The sequence below is a fragment of the Coenobita brevimanus genome, chromosome 96, assembly GCF_032717465.1.
Source record: "Coenobita brevimanus isolate Jiangsu-jjx chromosome 96, ASM3271746v2, whole genome shotgun sequence".
NCBI classification, from domain to species: Eukaryota; Metazoa; Arthropoda; class Malacostraca; order Decapoda; family Coenobitidae; genus Coenobita; species Coenobita brevimanus.
Genome location: NC_137049.1, coordinates 30,041,624 through 30,060,647, shown reverse-complemented (window position 1 = coordinate 30,060,647; position 19,024 = coordinate 30,041,624).

Here is a 19,024-nt window from a genome sequence, read left to right as displayed (position 1 = left end):
TCGCGGCGTTACTGTGCCGCTCAGCACTTACCCAAATGACAGCAATTTGAACCACGTTTCGCAGTGGAACAAATGCCAAGGGCCACAAAGCGCTTGTTTCTGTGGAGACCCATGGAACTTCACGGAAATGCCCGGCGGCACTTTCCACGTACGCATAATGTAACACCAATAGCGACAGTCATTAGTGGTCAAAACACACCTTTAAAAAATTCTACCGACAGGAAATTGAAAATGGCCCATCTGGGACCAAGTTCCAACCATCCTGCCAAGTTTCATCAAAATCTCTTTTCTAGTTTTGGCTGCGCTACACACCGACACACACACACGCCCAGGATTATAGCATAGTACTAGATTAGTACTTCACCATTATGGGGAAGGATTGATTGTACCCATCACTCCCTCTACAGAAAATGCCGAGCCTTGCAGTATACTTAATATGAACTGATACGAATACAGATCTCTCACTCTCTCTCTCATTTCTCCAACCCTTTCACTCACCATCGTTCTAAAAGCACTCCCCTCACAAGCTTTTTATGTAACTGCCTCCTACGAACCCTTTCCATCCCCACCCTCCCATACACAGTGCTTACTCTCCACTGGCGACACTTTCAGGACTTCACTTCCTCTCCACACCTCTTTTTTGCACTTTTTTTCTTCACCCTTCACTCTCAACCATCCTCTTCTTTTCCTCTTCCAGGATCTCTTTTCCCACTTCTCCTTGCTCCCATGTGCTTCCCCTTACACACCTCTCCACCAACCTTCCTCTTACTCTCTTCATCCTTACCATTTTCCCCTCTTCTTTCCTCACTTCTTTCTCGCACTCCTCCACAACACCCCTCTCTCTTTTTCTACCCTACCCTCTCTTCCTCTTTCCTGCTCACTCCTCCCCTCTACCCCCCTTCTTACGTTTTCCTCCCCTCACTCCTTCCCTTCCCCTCTCTCTTTTACCCTCCACATCTCTCACCCTCACACCATCCTCTTACACCTTTCCCCTTTCTCACCTCTCCAATTCCTTCTCCCTGCCCTCTCCTTTCCTTTCACCACTTTGCTCCCCCCCTTTCCCCCCTCCCTATAGTCCCCCTTCCCTCTTAACACCCTACTTCCTCCTCCCCTTCATCCTTCCCCTCCCAGCCTCACAAATTTTCCTACCTCTCTCTTCCTTTCTCTCCCTCTCTCACATCCTTCTTCTTACCTTTCTTCTTCACTGACTTACTTCCCACACATCCTAACTTAGCCTCCTCTTCCTCCCACCTCGCACCCTCTCCCTCTCTTTCCTCTAATTCTCGTCCTTCCACCTGCATATCCTCCTCTCCTATCCCTCATATCAATCCCCTCCCTCCTCCAAAACCCCTCCTTCCTCCCTCCCCCACAACCCCTCCTTCCTCCCTCGCCCACAACCCCTCCTTCCCTCCTCCCTCCCTTCCTTACAGTCTCCTCCTCCCTCCCCCCTCCCTCCCTTCTTACAGTTTCCCCCTCCCTCCCTTCCCGTCACAACTCATCCCTTTACCTGGTCTTCAGCCAAAATCACGGTCTTCCAACCCTCCTGCTATTTTATTTTAAGCGGTCCACCCCAATCTCTTCCACACACGCTTTCCTTCCCAATATTCATTCTTTCTTTAAGGCAAAAAAGAAAGAACCTGAGGCTGAACACATGTAAAACTTCTCCCTTCCAGAAAAAGTCGATGAAAAGGAAGCTAAAACTTAAAATCCATTCATGCTGTGAGTCTGGCCACATTATTTGTATACTTAAAGGACCGGGGGAAACAGGCATAGGGAAAGACAAACTGAGGAAGGCTGTTTCAAGGTTAACTGCGTACATTAAAGAATATCAGTTAACACGAGAGAGAGAGAGAGAGAGAGAGAGAGAGGAGCCTGGAGGTAATGAGTGAGAGAAGGGGAACTGAATAGACCAAAGGCTTTAACTCCACTCCGTTTGTAAGACCTGTATACACTGAAATCGTACCTGTGAGAGCACTACTCCACACAGGGATGTACAGTCGGGGACAAAGGTTGCTTCTATTTCAACTCTTCTACTTCTCACCTCATTCGTTTTTTTTTTTGTAATGTCCGAATCTGAGTATAGGTTTCATAGTCCGTTCGCAAGGCCCAGTTGTCCTGCTACATACTATACACCTCCACCTCTACATGTCACCACTTAGGCACTAACCCCCACCGTCCATATTGAATACATGCTTGGGTTGTCTCATACAAGACTGGTGTATTAGTATTAGCCGGGTACTTTCACGACATGTTAGCTGAGAAAGGATTTTCTTTTGATATGATGCGCTACGGAGAAAAGTGATATACATGCCTAAGTATGGGTGTGAGGGAAAAACAGGAAAGGGCATTTTTATATCTCAAACTACAAAGAGCCCATCCTCAGCAAGGGAAAGGGATATGTTTAGTCAGAAACACTGGAGACAAAAGAACTTAAGCTCCTTGCTGTTGCCTGCCACTCATTCTTAATCATGTGGTAAAATGAACCAGATATACAAGCCTTAGTGTGTGGCAGACACAGTGGATCAGTAATCAGATTTTTGTCTCGGCTGGCCAGGGGCCCTATACAGTTGCCAAATGTTTCCCTACTTCACACCTCGATACACACTCATCTCACGACAAACTTCCATATCCTTACTTCCTAGATTCCCTTTTTCTTCCAACCTAACATAACCCACCCTTCCCTTCCCTTTCCCATTTCCCTACCCCTCCATTCCCCTTCCACCTACCACCCAAACCTACTCTTTCCCTCCCATTCCCTTCACGTTCTTACCCCTTAGCCAACCTTTCTCCTCACCTATCTACACCTTTCCCTCCTTTCCTTTTCCTTTCACTCCACCTACCCAACCCTTCCCCCCACCTATCACCTTGCCCTACCCGTTCCCCCTCCTTACCCTTCTCAACTCTCAGCTAACCTTCCTCTTCCCCTTCCAGCATCTTTTATCTCACCCTTTCCTCCCCTCTCACATCACCCTGCCCCAGCCTTCCCCTTCCATTCACACACCCTACGCCTATCCCTCCCTTACTCTATTCCTTCTTAGGTCTGTAAATCGACATTCCCTTTCAAATTAACTTTCCTTTTAACACACTCACTTTTCTAACCCGTTTCTCCTTCTATCTCTTCCTTCCCCTTTCAATAACATAATTAAATCTTCCACTTCCCATTTCCCCCCCTCTACCCTACTCTTCCGACAATCCATTTCTGCTCCTCTCTTCAGCTCCCCGTCTCCCACCCTTATTCCATTTCCTTCCACCTTCCAGAGACTCTCCCTTGACTCCCATAACCACTTCCTCTCCCACATACACCTCTCCCCAGCCCTCCCCTCCAATTTCACCAAACAAGAGTGGTTGAGATGTTTGTACATTTTTAGGTGGTTTAAAAGTTGAATGAAACAATGAATAAAAAAAATGTCAATTTTTCCCATCACGTGTTTTTTTGTTTTTCAGTACGCGAGTTTGTCATCTTCCCATTTACATGTATTTTACGTAGTTTATGTTACATGCATTACTTGTGTATATTATTAACTCTCTCTCCCCCATCTCCCCAGCTCGTCTCTCTGTCACCGACCTCACTTCCCTCCAACTTCTCCTTTCTTTCCCTCCCTTCTCCTCACACTCTCTCCTATATTTCTCCATTCCCCTCTTCCCTTACCCGACTCCTCTCCCATCATACTTCTCCTCCCTCCAACTCCCCCAATCTCTCTCTCTCTCTCTCTCTCTCTAAATTTCCTCCCATTTCCGTTTTTTCCACCGCACCTCTACAGTTCCCCTCCTGTCCTCTCTTATCTCGTTCCCTTTCTCCCTCCAATCTTCCTCTCCTCCCCTCTCCATTCCTCTTTCCTCAGTCTACCTCTCCTTTCCCCCTTTCCTATTAAATTTCCCTGACAGCTTTGCTATGTCGCATGGTGGTCCTTCTCACTATTTCCTGCCGGATACGGCTGAAGGGTTTGGTGGGTGGGGGGGCTTCTCTATCCTTGGCTGTGACTGATAGAATACTTTTGTTAGTTATAACCTTTCCTATACCAAACAGCCACGAAAGGACCAACACGTCTGTTACTGTTTGTATTCCTTTGTACTCCTTTGTATTCCAACTCTCTCTCAAAACTACCTCCAATTACTCTTCCTTTCTCCCCCAGCCTCCCTTCAATTCCTTCTTGTAATTTCCCTCTCCCTTGCATAGCCTTCCCCTTCTCTTTCCTCCTATTCTCTCCTCCCTCTCCCTCCCTGCCTCCCTCCCTTCCCTGCCCTCTACCATGCTTCCCCCTTCTCTCTCCCTCTCCCTTGCTTTACTCCTCCCCTCCCCCTCCTCCCCAGTATTCTCTTCCATTACCTAATTGGCAAGTGAGTCCTCCCGCCTCTGAGATGTTTATGGGAAGGGGCTGATAAGGGGGGGAGGGAGGGGGCAGGAGCGGGAGAGAGGTAGAGAGAGAGGAAAGGAAGGGGAGAAAAGGAGGGGAAGGGACGAAGGGAAGAGAAACAGAATACGAGAACATACGAAACTAGGATAGCTGAGGTAGGCCGGCAGTTCCTATCAAATGGTATGACTAAAGTTTAAGAATTAGATTAAGGATAGTAAATTAGAAGGCAGAAAGGAAATGGCAAAAACGGAGAAGAGAGAGAGAGAGAGAGAGAGAGAGAGGGGGGGGGGGGGGGACCTAATGAGCTGAGCACTGACTCATCTCAGTCTGAGGTGGGAAAAGCTGCATGTAGGCAAAAGCAATCTGGGTTGCGGTGGTGAATCGTTTGTAGTCGCCCCACTTACCACTGGCAACCAACCCAGTGCTCATATTCCCATTCCACTTCTCCCTGATGCCAGAAATTGCTTTCTTCCATTAGGAACTCAAGTTTCAGACAAAAAAAAAAATTCCACAGGGAAACAGCTCAGCTCTCCTTCATGACCTTTACCTATGACAGATAGTAGACTGCAATGACCTTTTCTATTTCGACATATCTGGGTGAATTCATTCTGTGACTCAGAGAGCTTGAGTCCCTGGCTACCTTTCCATTAGGAAATCTGGGCCCTCTCCTCTACCAACTGGCAGTTCCGACTGGGTCCATCACTGCAGCATCTTCCTCCCTGTCCACCCTGTTCCGAGAAAGATGACTGGTTCCCACCTCAACCTGTGCAGACTCCTTTAAGTTCAAGATAAGCAAGGGAGATGGAGCATAGCCTCATTCAGAAGTCACTGTTCCTTCTGCAGCTGGTGGGGGAAGAAGGCTTGTGAATGCTGCTGGTCTATCAATTTCCAGTGATCCATATCACTACAACCCTGCAAGCAACTTACCATTTAACTATTCAGAGAAGTAGACTGCTTTCAATTCGCCCTCTAAATGTGCAGGAAAATCTACTTCCAGAATGAATTGACTAAGGGTCTCCTTTCCGTCTGGCAAAAAATCTGGTCTGCTAGAACCTGGGCAACAAGAGTGTGAAGGAGAGGTATATTCTGGGCATGACAGCAGAGGGCCCTTCACATCATAACAGTGAAGGTCAGAAGGATCTCCCACAAGGTACAGGGAAGTGTGGCTGAGACACTCTACACAGGCACTGTGGAGAAGAAAACTGGTAGGATTTACCTCACACTACTTCACGGTGTTCGAAAGAGACTCGCCCAGGGCCAGGTCGGTAGTTAACCTGTGTGCTTTGAACAGTTTCATCTGCACCTGTAAGTTGTGTATGGTGTTTGCGGCCCAGAACTGCCGGCACCCTCACCCATACTCATGGCTGGTGTCAGTGGACCTGTGCAATACGTATTGCAAATAGTTAATTTATCCCAGATTCAAGAAAATTCAGGTTTTGTGGATGCGTCACCTTTCTCTCACACCCTTTGGCTTGCTCATTGTTCTCTGGGTCTTCTCCATCGTGATGGTGGTGGTGGTAGCCTCTTTAGCTTCCAAGAGTGTGGACGTGAAAGAAGTGTCCCTATGCATGGCTCCTGACAGCTTCATCATTAGCCTAAGCGAGGGCAGCTGTGTTAACGTTTACGAGATTCAAGATTAATAAACCAAAAACCCTCACTGCACCCCACTCAAATTTTCACTTGGTTATGAATAGAGCCCGGCTTTAGCAAGGCCTCTCTTTCTTTTCTGGAGAAGAATCAGCTGCAAATTTGCCATCATCTTTCACGCAACTGTCTCCTGCACTTTCTAACACTGAAACAGGAAAATGGGATCCCCAATCCACACAGTGCAAGCGGTCCCAGCAGGACTTTTACATTAATGTCACCTGATACTAAGGGTGAATCAAGCCATTTCCATCCACCCCAGGGGCAAGATCAAACTAGTGCACTACCACTTCTCAGAGCTGCTGTTCCCTTAATTATGCCTAGATGCACGCACACAGTGGGCGTTGTGGTCTCCTCCATCGCCCTCTCACTGTTACCATGGTACCAATGAGGTGACAGATGAGATCCTTTTGCTGTACCATGGTTGTGCAATCATTCCCACACACTGTCAGGCATGACTGCATAATCTCCATGAATGACGAAAAATCAAACCATGTTAGATACTTTTCAGTCATTTATGCATGCTTTCAGTCACATATACATATGATGTGCATGCCTGCAAAATCATCACGATAGTGCAGGCATGACTGACCATCTATGGGACCTTTAAGAGGCGGTGCCCCAGTTTTCCAATGAGTACCTGTCATTAATCTGATATTCAGCGAAACTGTCAGCCTCCTCATTCTACCAAATGGTGTGGGTAATATAGGCGATATGGATGTTCCTCTGGAGTAACCCGAGCCTGGGAAAACCTGCACTGTTGAATGAACTCGACGCCACCACATCCACCTGCATCAATAAGCAGGGATCAACAAGGTCAGATGAGCTCCTGCTAGTGAGTGAGGTGGTGTGCCGAGAGGTGACGAAGGGAACACTGCACCTGTCAGTTAGACACATCTCCAGCATGGAAAAATGGCTCAGTAAGACACAATTTCGAGATTCAGAGGTACGTCTGACGTGTGGACTCTGTCTAACAGACTTCTGCTCCCTGACAGCCTGATGGGCTAATCCAAATGTAGATCTTTTCAGCACAGGAGAGTCTTGCCAACGCCTGGGGGTCTTCTGCTAGGACAAACAAACACCTCATGCCTTGAGGCATTTGCAGAGGGGAGTGAAACAAGTGGAGTTACAACTACCTATTTCCACTCTACCACACCAAGATCCTTTTCCGAGTGTGCCAAAGGTTGAAGGTGTACCACAGCAGGAAGTTTACTATGGCATCTTACTGGCCATTTCAACTGTAGTTCTCATAACTATGGAACTGGTGTCCCGACTCACTTCTTGGCACCACATGACTGAGGACCTTATATCTTTCCTGTTAGAGGTGTCCCTCTACCTATGCACCGTTCTGTTACTTCTCCAGGAAGGCAGTGAAAGAAATGTTTCACACCGTCCTCAATTACTTCTTCTCCAGGAAGGCAGTGATTATCCCTCGATCTGTCAGTACCAATCGTGCTGGATAGCTTCCTTCCTTTCTTGCGTAGGAAGGATCTTAGGATTCCCACCAAGGAGTCAATGACAACCACCGAGGTGCTTATGTGAGGCTTTGCACTACTCACCACTGTGGGCCTTCATGTTATTTCTTTACTGAACTAGCAGATATAAAATTATGAGAGTTTACTGGTCTAGGATTCTATTCATGCTTATGCTAAAAATAGCTTATGCATTTAAAGTTCGATATTTAAACAGTACCTCAAAATATGCTCACTAATAATCCTTACACGATGATGGCGCTTTGTATACAATATATATATATATATATATATATATATATATATATATATATATATATATATATATATATATATATATATATATATATATATATATATATATCCCACTGGAGCCCAGTGTCCGGAATATTGGACAGAACTGGGATTTTTCAAGTCTTTATAAAGTAGGGAACCCCCGGGTAGGGACTTACTAGCTTCGCGACTATGAGCCGATAGGCGGAGGGCGGTACGCTTAGTACCCACCCAGTGCCATGCCTCGCCCAGCGCCCCTGGGATCCAATGGGATATATATATATATATATATATATATATATATATATATATATATATATATATATATATATATATATATATATAACAGTCATAATACTTTATTCAGCTTGGAAGGAAGATCTTGTAATGATGAGTCAGACACAGTCTCAACTATTTCATAAGCAACTCCTTTTTTTATTACACTGTTTTTACCCCCAGCACTGTCATGTATCTTTGGAAGGATATCTCGTTCTGGGGAACTTTATGAGTACCCCGGAAGCATCAAAAGAGATATCCGTGAATATAATACAGACGGTGGGTATTAGTGCCGTATGTGTGATGTATGAGGGTGCTGTGTTGTTTATTGGAAGCTGGATCACGTAAACGGCCAACGTCTGAAGTTCAGTCGGCCACACACACACACACACACACACACACACACACACACACACACACACACACACACACACACACACACACACACACACTGCCTTCCTTCTCCCCCTCTTCTCTCTCTCTCTCTCTCCGTATCCTTGGTTCCTATCTCCATCACAGCCTCTTAAAGAACATTATGCTCTCCCTTATCGCACTGCTTACTGAATTTTATGCCGTTCCTCTTTTCCCTTCCCCTCTGTTTATTTTTCTTCTTTCTCCTTCTGTTTAATCTTTTGCTGCTATTTGATCGTCGTTTCTGCTTCATCATGACCTCGTCTTCTTTTACTTCTGCCTCTTTCTTTTCCTTTCTTCCTCCTCCTTTGCTTTTTCCTCCTCCCCTCCCCCTCTTCTTTTTCCTCCTCCCTCTCCTACCCCCTCCTCCTCCTCTTTTTCTTCCTCCCCCTCCTCCTCCTCCTCCTCCTCATCATCATCATCATCATCATCATCATCATCATTATCTTTTTCTTAGAATATTTCCTCAAGTATTCTTACCTCTTTCGTTCTTTTCCAACTCCTCTTTTTCTTCATTTCCTCCTCTTGTTTTCCTTCCATTTTTGGCCACCATTTCCTCCTCCTCCTCCTCTTCCTCCTCTCCAGTTCATCCTATCATTTATTTCCTTCTCGCCTTCTTACATATCTTCTTTTTTGCTCTCTGCTTCTCTCCACTTCTCAGTTTCCTCTTCCCTCTTCACTCTTTATTCCTTTTCTTCCCTGAACTGCCTTCTCCATCTTCACTCTTTCTTTTTTTTTTATCCTTCCGCCTCCCTAAATCCTCCTCCTTCTCCTCCTCCTCTTACCCATCTTCAATTCCTTCCCTGTCATCTTAACCTGCTTTTTTCCTCCTCCTCTTTCTTATCATCATCATTAATTTTCTCTTCCTCTCTCACAGTTACTTCCTCTTCCTCCTTTCCTCCCCTTTCATAATCGTCATCATCATCTGTTTCTGTTTCTTAACGACTACTCCCTCCTTCCGTTCTACCTTCCTTCCTCTTCATTTGTTCTCCTCCTGCTTCTCCTAACGTTAATCCTAATGATGCTGATGCTGATCATCATCATCAACATCATCATCATCATCCTGTTTCCTCATCCTAGCAATAACTCTTCCTCTTCCGTCTCCTCTTCCCCTTCCTCCTCCCCCTCTCCAACATCACACAGAGCGGGAAATAAACTTATGTTACCCAGTCTCTGTTTGTCTTGGCTGGGGGGGGGGGTTGTGGGAGGGGTGAGGGGTGAGAGGAGTAAGGAAGAGAAGGAATAAGGGAGTAGGGATTAGGGAGGTGAGGGAAGGGTGAGGAGGGAGCGAGAGTGAGATATAGGGGTGGAGGGGTGGGGTGGGTGTGAAGGAGGAGCGAAGGAGAGGGTGACGATGGAATGAGGAAGTGGTGAGGAAGGATGAGAAAGGAAAAGGAGGAAGATGTGAAAAAAGGAACAAGAAGGAAAGGGTGAAATTAGGAAGAGAAAGAATGAAGATAGGTTAAATAAGAGGCAAGACAGAACGACAAAGCGATTACATATGGAAGGAATGAAAGAAGAGATGAAATACGGAAGATAAAGAAGAAAACAGATGAAATACAAAAGAAAAAGAAGGAAACAGGTGAAACAGAGAAAGAAGGGAGACAGCTGAAATAAAAGAGGAAGGGAAGGATGTGATATACGGGGTGAGGAAGAAGGGGAAGAAATATATCAAGAGCCAAGACGGAGAAATTAAATGTGGGATAGGAGGAGGGAAAAGACATGAATAAAGGTAAAAGGAAATAAACCAAAGATGAAATTATGGAGGAGGAAATAGGAAAATATAGAATCCAGCAAGGGAAGAGGCAAGAGAGAGAGAGAGAGAGAGAGAGAGAGAGAGAGAGAGAAAGAGAGAGAGAGAGAGAGAGAGAGAGAGAGAGAGAGAGAGAGAGAGAGAGAGAGAGAGAGAGAATGATAGGTGCTACGCAAGATTAAAGAACAGGGGTTTTCTTACGCTTCCACTCCCTTCTATCCATTCCTACCAGCCCTTCTGATTTTCCTTCCTTCTTTATTAAGCTTTTCTTCCTCTTGCATTCACATTACTTCTTCCATCTAAATCATTTCCCTTCCTTATCTACCCTTCATTCTTTCCCTGCTCTCGTCATCTCGTTGTGCTATATTTTATCCTTGTTTCTCATTCTATCTTCAACACATTTTTCATTCTTTAATTACTCTTGGTAGATTGTAGATATTCTCTCTCTCTCTCTCATCATCATCTCTCCCTTGACTCTATCCTCCTTTCCATTCTCGTCATCAACCCACCCTCCCATAGCTCCCTCTCTCTCTCTCTCTCTCTCTCTCTCTCTCTCTCTCTCTCTCTCTCCTGTTTGCCCCGGCACAAGACAAATACTCGAGCGGTGTTGGCTAGAATTGGACGGAGAAAAAGTGGACGATTTTCTTTTGAGCAACTGGATAGTGGTGGAGAGAGAGAGAGAGAGAGAGAGAGAGCTGTGGTGAATAAGTGAGACGTTGAGAGGAGACAGAGGGAGAAGGAATAAAGAGAAAGGAGAAAGGGGTAGGGATAAAGGAAGAGGAAAGGGAAGAGAGATCCGGGGGACGTGAGAGGAAGTAAACCAAGGACACTGTTTAGTAAGTATAATTAAAAAATCAAGCCATCAGTGACAAGAGACAAATAAAAACGCCAACAAATTAACAGTGAAAATTAAAAGATCACTGACAGTCAAACGAGAAAACGCCATTCCCACACAATGTTCACTTCTGATAACCAAATTAGAAAAAAGAACTAGAGAAAACTGTGGAGCGTACAGGAAAGACTGACAGAAATGATACCCTGGTTAAAAAACACACCATATAAGGAATGTATAACTGAACTACATCTTTTTCACACATAGATAACTAAAGAGTATTCCGCGTAAAGAATGTATACCTGAACTAAACCTGTATAACAAATAAAAGCGCAGACTACAAGGGGCAACAACTTAAAAAAAAGAAAAAAACTAATAAAACTTCCAAAGAAAATTATTATACGACGGTCTACAAGTACTCAGCAAACAGGCCGACGACCCTATTCCAGAGAGAATGTTTATAATAATTATCGGTAAACATTTCCATTCCAGTGAAGCGACGTATTTATTTTTCAACTCTGTAAACATGAGAAATCTACTGCGTCGCTAGGAGGTGGATTGCAAGATATTACCAGCATCAGATTTCCAGGTAGAAAGGTTAATGATGAATGATATAATTTTTTTTTTCGTCCTTTGTCTTACGTGTGGATTACGTAGAATACCACCATCGTAAGGTAATTAGTGTTCCTTTCTATTACACATTACAGTATACCGCTTCTACTCTAACCTGGCCTAAAACTGCCATCACTCCATCTTCAGTACTTAATTTTAAAGCTAGATTAACACTCATTTAGGATGCTATTAACAAAGAAGTGCTAGGGGATGGATGGAGAGCCGTAGTATTGTCCTGTTCCTCTTCTGACCTGCGTGAAATAAGATGCAAAAAGACGAAAATCTGGGCCAGTTAAAGGTTAAATAAAAGAGTATAGTCAAGAACATTTCCTTCATTTATCCTTTCTTAATAACATCTGTGACGATCTTCTCTGTCCTGCATGCTGGCCATTCACTTGTCTTTCTGTCAGGTTAAGAATGTGTGTGTGTGTGTGTGTGTGTGTGTGTGTGTGTGTGTGTGTGTGTGTGTGTGTGTGTGTGTGTGTGTGTGTGTGTGTGTGTGTGTGTGTGTGTGTGTGTGTGTGTGTGTGTGTGTGTGTGTGTGTGTGTGTTCAGAAGAAGTTAAATTTCGGCTTTATTGTACTATCACATCTACAGTCAACTCTAAAACAAATGGCCACGAAAATGTAAGCTGATCTGTTGCTGCTGTTTGCTTTCCTCTAGTCTCTTTCTACTTCTTGATTAGTTTTATTCTCACTGTGCCTTTTTAATATTTTTTTTAATTCTGTCCCTTTCTTTCGCATTTCCATATTCTGCCCTCCTTTCCTTTTCACATCTTTACTTCTGCCACTCCCTCGTCTTCTTCCTTACTTTTATCTTTCTTCCCTCATTCCGAATTTCCTCCCTATTTCCGTCTTTCCTCTTTCCCTCCTGTCATCAGACCCCATCTTTTATTTTTACTTTCTCTCCTTCCACCTTTCTTCCCTTTATACCTTCCACTCCCCCTTTTCCTTTCCTCCCTCCTCCTCTCCATTTCCACTTTCTTCTCCTCTTTCTATTTCTTTTGCTTCTTTCCTATTGCCTCTCGCATTTCTTATATTTCTTTCCTTCTTCTTGCTTCCCAATTTCTCTCATTCACACCTTTACTCTTTGCACCTTTCTTCAGCCATTTTTCTTTTTCTTCTCCATGGCTTCCTTCCGTCTTCCCTTCACTTCTCCGCCCAACTCCCACCTCTCTCTCTCTCTCTCTCTCTCTCGCTTCTTCTTTTTCCGCCCTTTCACATTACTTTCTATTTCCTTTCTTTAGTCAGCCTCCTTTTTGCTTTTTCTTCTTTCTTTCCTTCTCTCTTTCGCCATCTTTTCAACACCCCCTTCCAGATTTCTTGTATTCCTTCCATCCATCCCTCTTCCCCTGCCCACCTCTTATTTTTTCTACAATCCTTCTTTCTTTATTCTTCCCATTTCCTTAATCCCTCTTTCCTTCCTTCCTTCTTCCCTCCTTCCGTCCTTCTTTCCTTCTTCCCTCCGTCCTTCCTTCCTTCTTATTCCTATCTGTCCTCTTATTTCACCCTTCACAAATTCTTTTTCATCATTCCCTTTCTGTCCCCTCTCCCCTCCCTTCGTTCCTTTTGCCTCACCCTTCTTTAACCTCGTTCATCTTCATTGCCTCATATCTTCATTTTTCCCGTCTTCCTTCTTTCCTTGCCTCCCTCCCTCTCCACCCTCCGTGCAATGCGTCTTCCATCCTCCTACCGTTTACCCTTTGTTCTTATTTTTTTTCCCTCATTATTTCTTCCTTCATTCTCCCATCTCTCCTCACCCCATCTCCTACATTTCCTTCACCTCTCCTATTACCCTTCCTTCTCCCTTAACCTCCTTTCCTCCCTCCATCCTCCCCCATTACCTTTTTTCCTTCCCCTCACCTCCATTTCATTCATCCTTCCTCTTCTCCTTCTTCTAACTTACCTTCGCTCCCTCCCTCCCTCTCTTCCCTGTTTCTCCCCACCTCTAGCCGCATTTCTATTCCTCCTCCTTTCACTCCTGTTTTCTTCTATCCTTCCTACTCTCCCTTCGTCCATCTATCCTCATCTTCCCTTTCACGCAACATTCGTCCCTCCTCCTCTAAAGCTTTCTTTCTTTTCTCCCTCCCTTCCTTCCTCACTCCCTCCTCCTTCCTTCCCTCCCACCTTTCTCGCTCCCTCCCTCCTCTTTTTCTTCTTTCCGCCCTCCTTCCCTCCTCTTTTCCTCCCTGTCTCCTTCTCCCTTTCCCTTCTTTTTCCCTCCCTTCCTCCCTCCTTCTCTTCTCTTTCCCTCCCTTCCTCCCTCCCTCTCCCTCTTCCATCCCTTCCTCCCCTCTCTTTCTCTTCCTTTCTCCCTCCTTCTTCCTCCCTCTCTCTTTTGTTTCTCTCGCTCCCACTATCGATTCCCCCTTCTCTTGTTCCCTTTCTCTTATCCTCCTCTCCTTCTTTCCCACCCTCTCTTCTCCTCCCCTTCCTTCTTTCTTTCCCCCCTCTCTTCTCCTCCCCTTCCTTCTTTCCTTCTCTCCTCCTTCTCTCCTTCCCCTCCACTGCCCCCATTTCGTGTAGGAGGAGGCCTGATTAAAGGTTTTGTTCGTCTTCTTAAGCAACCTTCCCTGGACATTTTTGGGACCCTTAAGAAATTGCCTCGCCTTCAAGTGTGTGTGTGTGTGTGTGTGTGTGTGTGTGTGTGTGTGTGTGTGTGTGTGTGTGTGTGTGTGTGTGTGTGTGTGTGTGTGTGTGTGTGTGTGTGTGTGTGTGTGTGTGTGTGTGTGTGTGTGTGTGTGTGTGTGTGTGTGTGTGTGTGTGTGTGTGTGTGTGTGTGTGTGTGTGTGTGTGTGTGTGTGTGTGTGTGTGTGTGTGTGTGTGTGTGTGTGTGTGTGTGTGTGTGTGTGTGTGTGTGTGTGTGTGTGTGTGTGTGTGTGTGTGTGTGTGTGTGTGTGTGTGTGTGTGTGTGTATGTGTGTGTGTGAGAGAGAGAGAGAGAGAGAGAGAGAGTTACTTGCTAGTGCACGGTTCTGTTTTTCCTCCAGGCACTTGTCTTAATTTGTCCTGTGTAATTCCCTCTCTCTCTCTCTCTCTCTCTCTCTCTCACTTTATCTTTCCCATTATTACTTCTGCATTCTTCCTCGTATCTCCCTTTCTATTTCTATCTCTCTTCTTTCTTCCTCTGCCCCACATCTCTCCTCCTTGCCCCTCTTCTGTTTCTCTCTTTTTTCCCCTACTTTTTATCAACAATATTCCCCTTCTCCTCTTCCCCTCTCTTATTCACCCATCCCTTCTTTCATTCCCTGTTCCAGGCTTCTTTCACCCCTTTCCCTTTTTCTCCCCACTTCCCTTTCATTCATTGCTTCTAATGTACTTTTTGTTTCCCCCTTAACATTTCCTTTCCTTCTTCCCAGTTATTTTCCCTTCCCCTTGCTTCCTTCCTTCTACCCTTTTTCCATCCCCTTTCTTCCTTCAACATCCATTACCTTCTTCTCTTTCCCGCCTCTCCGTCCTCTCTAATCACTCTCCCCCAGTCTTTCCCTCTTTCTTTGTCCTCCTATCTTCCTCCTCCCCTCCTTCTTCTTCCTACCTCCATTCCCTTCTCCTCCTCCTTCCCCTCCCTGTCTTCTTCTCCCCCTTCTCGTCTCCTCTCCTCTCCTTCCACATTTCTTCCCCCTCCACCTCTACTTCTTTCCATTTTTCTTTTCCTCTTTCCCCATCCTCTTCGGTTCTTCCTCTCCTGCCTTTCCTCTCATTCCCTCACCCTCTTTCCTCACTCTCATCTCCCTTTCTTTATTGTTCTCTTTTCCCTTCCTTCTTCCTCCTCTCTTGCTTTCCTTTCCTTTCCTTTCTTTTCCTAATTTTTTTCCTCCTTTCCCTTCTGCCCCTTCCCTCTCCTCCTTCCTTTCCCCCCGTTTCTTTCGTCAGCAGAAGTTGTCAGTTTCAGGGAGGGGAATATCCTGTATAATATCTTCCCGAAACCCTTTAAGCTCCTTCCCCAGTCCCCCTTCCTTCCCCTCTTCCCCCTCCTTCCCTCTCTCTCCTCCTTCCCCTCTTCCCCCTCCTTCCTTCTCTCTCCTCCTTCCCCTCTTCCTCCTCCTTCCCCTCTTCCTCCTTCCTTCCCCCCTTCACGCTCCTTCCCCTCTTCCCCCTTCCTTCCCCCCTTCTCCCTCCTCCCCTCTTCCCCCTTCCTTCCCCCCTTCACCCTTACCTATCGCCGCCCCCCACCCTCTATATTCCCCAAAGCTAATGAGGATAACTATACCTTTTTTACTCTAAGCTGGCCTAAAATTACCATCTCTCCATCTTCAGTACTGAGTCTGAGCAAGAGATTAACACTAGAATATGAAGCTAGTCATGAAGCAGTGTTGTGGAAAGGACGTAAGGCCATCGCAACGTCTCTTTCGGCCATTGATGTATGTGAAATGAGTCGCAAAAAGGACGATAATCAAGGCCATGTTAAAATAAAAGCACTATAGCACCTTTGGCTTAACGATATGTAAACATTTTCTTAATAATTCACTTCAATACTCCCTTCTGTTAGTCATTTTGATATCGATATGGTTTCCCACAATAACACAGAGGAGAATATCAATGTACTCGGAGCAGATGTAAGCTAGTGAGAAAAGGTTCAAAGCATACGTAAACTAGTAAGAAAAGGTTCAAAAAGTAAACTAGTAAGAAAAGGTTCAAAGCAGAAGTAAACTTGCATGGAAAGATTCAAAGCAGAAGTAAACTAGTAACAAAAGGTTCAAGGCAAAAGTATACTAGTAAGAAAAGGTTCAAAGCAGAAGTAAACTAGTAACAAGATTCAAAGCAGATGTAAACTAGTATACACCACATACTAAAAAGGAGCTGAGAGCTCTTTAATCTTTTCAACCTGGCCCTTAGCTGCCACCTGTCCATCTTGAATGTTGAGCTGTAAAGAGCGTAACACTAAAATGGTGGCAGTCACAAGGATATGCCGTTGAAATGATGTGGACCCGTAACGCTGCCCTTTTCTGCCACTGAGCTACATGAAACAGCTACAAAAACACGAAAATCAGGAACAAGTCAAAGTGAAAAGACGAAAAGCTGGGCAAAGTTAACTTGAAACGACGACCATCTGGGCCAAGTTAAGCTGAAAAGACGAAATTCTGACCAAGTTAATGTGAATAGACGACCATTTGGGCCAAGTTAACTTGAAAGGACGACCATTTGGGCCAAGTTAACTTGAAAGGACGACCATCTGGGCCAGTTTAAGTTCAAAAGACGAAAATCTGGGCCAAGTTAAGGTGAACGAATAACAGCGCCGTAACGAATGGAATAATGACAATGATATAAAACAACCGACTGAAAAGTTCCACTCACCCATATAAATCTTCTGAAGTAGCAAATATTAAGCTACAAAAAAAAAAAAAAAAAAAAAAAAAAAAAAAAAAAAAATGGTGAAAGGGTTATTTTTGCCCTACGTAGACGATTTTATTCAGCTTAGCATATACTTTACAAATCAAACGATTTCCACGCAGCTATCATTTTACCACTAGCAGTTGATCGACGCTGAATAAAATCCTCTGATAATAGAAAGATTTAAAATAAGTCATCGTGTTATAGTGGTTAAACATTTACGATGATGTAATTGTTTATTCTTACCATCTAAAGACGTTTTTATTCAATTTAGGAAAGATCTCTCGTATTAATGAGGTAACTGAAGGTCATACATAAGCTCTAAACTAAAAAGAAATCTCTCCTGATCAGAATACAATTGGCTGAAGATAACTAGAAATAAATAAGAAAAAGACCTCCTTGGACTGAAGGGGATAACTTAACTCCCTGGATATGAACTGCCAACAGTGTATTTTATTAAGGCTCACGTCAGGCGATTTAATAATGCTCATGAAAAACCTACACACATGAATATTAACAATCATTATGACAGGCTTTCTGACTGAGAATAAAGAACTTTGTATTTTTTTCCGGTGTACGACGGACATTCTTCAGCTCATAAATACTCTCCGCGTCCAAGGGGTAACCTCTTCCGTACAATGATGCTTTTATATTCAGTTGTGGCTACTGGTGCCAGAGAGGGACGCATCCCTTGGTGACACTTATTCAACCAGATGGATCCACTGCCCGGTTATACAAACGTCCCACAATTCCCTCACTATCGCCCGAATGGAGGAGTGTGGACCGTAGGAGGGCAACTTCAGCCTCCAGTTCACGGGGTTCAGGTTCAGATGAGTCTGGTGTCACAACAATAGTTCCTCTTATTCCGAACAATGGTATTCATCATCGGAGACCACCTCAGTTGTGAAGGGGTTAATGAAGGTCAAGAAATATAACCCTCACAGACCAAAAAGTATCTCCTAAACTTAAAATCGTCTGAAGGTAGTAAGAATAATAAGGGAAAAACAAGCTCCCGCTGCGAATGGGTTAATGCTAAAAATAGACCCCTTTTGGTTAATCTTGGTCTTGACTTGCAAAGTGGGTGTTTGACCTTCTTAAGTACAGACTATTCTTGGACGTTCTTACATGACTTTAATTTCCATGCAAATTTGTGGAGCGTTTGATGAGAGTATTTATGGGTTATTTAATGATTCAAGGGCAACGTGAGACTAGGGCGGGGGTGGCAGTGTGGGCGAAGGAGTAAACAGACTCCTTGATCGCACTCTGAAACTAGGTTAGGCAGCTATGTTTTAGATTAGGTTGTGTTAGGTTAAATAAGGTTCGACTGGTTAGGTTACTGGTTGGGTTACGTCAGGTTGGGTTAGTTTAGTGGTTAGGTTTAGTTGCGTAACAAAACCGGTTAGGTTAGGTTAGGCTGGGTGAGTTAGTGGTTAGGTTTAGTTGGGTTACATAATTGGTTACGTTAGGCTGGCTTAGGCTAAGAGTTAGGTTTAGTTGGGTTACATAATTGGTTAGGTTAAGTTACGTTAGGTTGGGTTAGATTATCGGTTAGGTTAATATAGGTTCCGAAAGGGGTCAACAACAGACAACGGTTAGAGAAACAACCATGTCAAACGCTGCCTACAATCAGTGCCGCACCCAGAGAGGTTTTCTTTTTGTCCGCAAAACCCCATCAGGTCGGTAGCTACGTTGTAAGTGATATGTTATGCTCCACCACCAACCACTTTATTTTCTAATCCATCTGTTCCCAAAATATACATAAACTCTAACTCCTCTTTTGTCAAATACTGTACTAATATTCACATTCCACTCCCATGTTAATTTATTTCTTTTAAGTTTGGTTACCTCTCTCACCTTTTTCTCTTGCTCTTTTGACTGACTCCACCGGATACGTTTATGTGAAGCTACAGAACGTGGTGAATGTTTTTGACGTATCCGATAGAGCCAGGATTCCGGGGGCTTGAATGATGAGTGAATGGAAGCGTGGCCCATTGGACTGGGCAAATTTGGGCTGTCTGGACATTGCTACTCCTCACCCTGCCCTAGGGTGGGAAAGGAGGTCCGGAT